Genomic DNA, 3,529 nt, shown 5'->3' with positions numbered 1-3,529 from the left:
TGCTACTCTAATATTTTTTTGTATTTTATGTGATGAGGCAGCTAGATAACAGAATTCAGTTGCTTGTTGCGTGGTGAAATTTTTATTAATGACATAATGCTTGTCCTCATACATATTTTTGTTTCTAGTTATCCAAATATTCTAAAGACTTAATGGAAGGTAAGTGCGCTAATTTAAATTATAGGAAAATTTCTTCTAACTATAATGGAAGGTAAGTGCACTATCCATCTTACTAGGAGGATGGCAGAACAGTATAGGGACAAGAAGAAGGATCTCCACACGGTGTTTATTGATCTAGAGAAAGCATACGACAGGGTTCCTAGGGAGGTCTTATGGAGTTGCTTAGAGGCTAAAGGGGTTCTGGTAGCCTACATTAAGGTGATTAGAGACATGTATGAAGGAGCTAAGACTCGGTTAGGACAGTAGGAGGCGATTCTAAGCATTTTCCAGTTGTTACGGGGTTGCACCAAGGGTCTGCACTTAGCCCTTTCCTATTTGCCCTGGTGATGGATGCCATAACGCATCATATCCAAGGGGAGGTGCCATGGTGCATGCTATTTGCTGATGATATAGTCCTAATTGATGAGACACGTCGCGGCGTCAACGAAAGGCTAGAGGTTTGTAGACATGCCCTTGAGTCTAAAGGTTTCAGGTTGAGCAGGACGAAGACGGAATACCTCGAGTGCAAATTTGGGGCTGAGCCGACGGAAGCGGGTGTGGAAGTGAGGCTTGACTCTCAAATCATCCCTAAGAGGAGTAGTTTCAAGTACCTTGGGTCAGTTATTCAGGGGATCGGGGAGATCGCCGAGGAGGTCACACACCGTATAGGGGTGGGTTGGATGAAGTGGAGGTTAGCGACGGGGGTCCTGTGTGACAAGAAAGTTCCACTGTTACTAAAAGGTAAGTTTTATAAAACAGTGGTTAGGTCTGCAATGCTGTATGGGATCGAGTGTTGGCCGGTTAAGAACTCACACACCCAGAAGATGAAAGTAGCATAGATGAGGATGTTGAGGTGGATGTGCTGGCATACAAGGATGAATAAGATTAGGAATGAAGATTTTCAAGAGAAGGTGGGTGTGGCCCCCATAGAGGACAAGATGCGGGAAGCAAGACTCAGATGGTTCAGGCACATTCAGAGGAGGAGCACTGATGCACCGGTGAGAAGGTGTGAGCGACTGGTTGTGGTGGGCATGAGGAGAGGTAGAGGGAGACCTAAGAAGTATTGGGGAGAGGTGATAAGGCAGGACTTAGCACGTCTTAGGATTACTGAGGACATGGCCCTTGATAGGGGATTGTGGAGGTCGAACATTAAAGTTGTAGGTTAGGGGGAAGCTGTGGATGTTTCTACAGCGCACTAGAGTGTGACTAGCTAGATATGAGGTAATCTTAGAATGTTACTGATCAGCTACCGATACAGGGAGTTATTTGTTGGATATTAGTATACTTTTCATCTATTTCGTATTTCCTATATTTCTTATATTGCTGCTATTTTGTTATTTTATGTTATGTTGTGCATTGTATGTTATTTTTAGTATGAGTCTATGGATAGTACTAACTTATCGTCTTTTGTTGATGTCTTGAGCCGAGTGTCTCCTGGAAACAACCTCTCTGCCTCTCGGGGTAGGGTTAAGGTCTGCGTACATATTACCCTCCCCAGACCCCACTTGTGGGATTATACTGGGTTGTTGTTGTTATTGTTGTATAATTTAGTAGCGAAATTAACCACTCCTTGGGTGTACTATAAGTTAACAGACTATTTATATAACTCCCCATGCCTAGCGTATTCCAGAAATTTTTTGCATTCATACATGTAAGGAACAAATGATTTAAGGATTCTTCTCCTTTGTTACAGTAAGAGCAATCTGCATTATCAGTGATGTTAAGATGATGTAGGTATTGCAAGGTTGGTAGCATGTTATGGTTAAGTAACCAAATAAAATATTTGATTTTCGGATGTATTGGCAGGTACCAAATCCATTTGAATTGGACATTAGTACTATAGTCATTATTGAGATCATTGTGAAGGACTTTATAGATTGAAATATACCGTAAATTTCCCATCCCTAGTTAATGCCCAGAAGATATGGTCAGCTTCGAACTTGTACTTAGATATATAAGTGGTCTCAATTATATTTTTTAATTTCTCCGGAAATTGGAAAGGGAGGTTATTCAAGTTCAAACTATTGCCCTTGTATATTGAACTTATATTATTATTAATATGAGCACTTGGTAAAGGGTCGCTTATTAACGAACGAACAGTAAGGCCAGGCTTTAACCATGTATCATCCCAGAACTTTATATGCTTTATTGTACCAATTTGCCATTGCAATCCTATTTGGCAAGATTTCCAACCTTTTACTATGTTACGCCAAATAGTGGAGTGATTGGTGGCGGAACTTAAAGGAACATATTTATTAATTAAAACTTTGGCCCAAAGACTTTGATTCGAATGAAATGCTCTCCATGCTAAACTACCTAGCAAAGCAGTATTCTTTTGCTGAAGACTTTGAATACCTAAACCTCCCTTTTCAATTGGTTGGGTTATCGTTTTCCATTTAACGAGGTGAATCTTTTTTCTTGTTGTTGTAGATCCCCATAAAAAATTTCGTTGATATTGTTCCATCTTTTTTATAATTGTCACTGGAATGTGAATATATTGCATAATATGGTTTGACAAGTTATTAAGAGTAGATTTGATAAGAGTAGATCGTCCTGCCATTGTAAGAAAATTAGTTTTCCATCCTGCTAATTTAACTTTAAAGTTATCTAACAGAAACTGAAAGTTCGCCTTTTTTTGACATGTGTGAAACATTGGAAAACCTAAATAGCGTCCAAAATTTGTTCTTTCCTTAATGTGGAAACAGTCTATAGCTAATATCTTGTCACCGTTCGTGCTATTTTTTGAAAAGAATAATTTTGATTTCTCAAAATTTATTCTTTGGCCTGAATGTTTGCTAAAATGATTAATCACATCTATGATGCCATTACAACTTTTAGTAGTAATTCTTGAAAAAAGAATTATATCATCAGCGAAGAATAGATGTGAAAGTTGTGGACCCTTTCTTGCTACCTTAAGTGGTTGCCATTGAATATAGTCTACAGACAAAGTAATACTACGCGAGAACATCTCCATACACATTATAAATAGGTATGGTGATAAAGGATCACCCTGTCTAATGCCCCTCGATGGGCAAAAAGATTATGTATGTGACCCATTGATAAGAATTGAAGTGGAAGTTGTAGTGACACAGGACATGATAAGCTTAGTAGTATTTGGTGGGATATTGAAATATTGAAAAGTTTTCCTAATAAACGACCATTCCAACCTATCAATCGCTTTTTCCAGGCCTAATTTGAGTAACATGTAACTATTATTTCCTTTCATTTTTGCTAACTGATTAATTGCTTCTTGTACTATTATTGCATTGTGAGCAACACTTTTTCCTTGTTGAAAACTAGTTTGTGTTGGCTCTATTATCAAAGAAATAATAGGTTTAAGATGATTGACAAGTATTTTTGTAATTAGTTT

The 3,529-nt window shown here is 38.3% G+C and overlaps 1 pseudogene; it reads left to right on the top strand.

The window, feature by feature from the left end:
• Nucleotides 1–506: 506 nt before the first annotated feature.
• Nucleotides 507–1,705, top strand: LOC142182294 (uncharacterized; annotated as a pseudogene).
• Nucleotides 1,706–3,529: the final 1,824 nt, after the last annotated feature.

The sequence above is a fragment of the Nicotiana tabacum genome, chromosome 6 (genome assembly GCF_000715075.1).
Source record: "Nicotiana tabacum cultivar K326 chromosome 6, ASM71507v2, whole genome shotgun sequence".
NCBI lineage: Eukaryota > Viridiplantae > Streptophyta > Magnoliopsida > Solanales > Solanaceae > Nicotiana > Nicotiana tabacum.
Note: the sequence above shows the minus strand (reverse complement) of the source record. Positions and strands in the feature narration are given on the sequence as shown.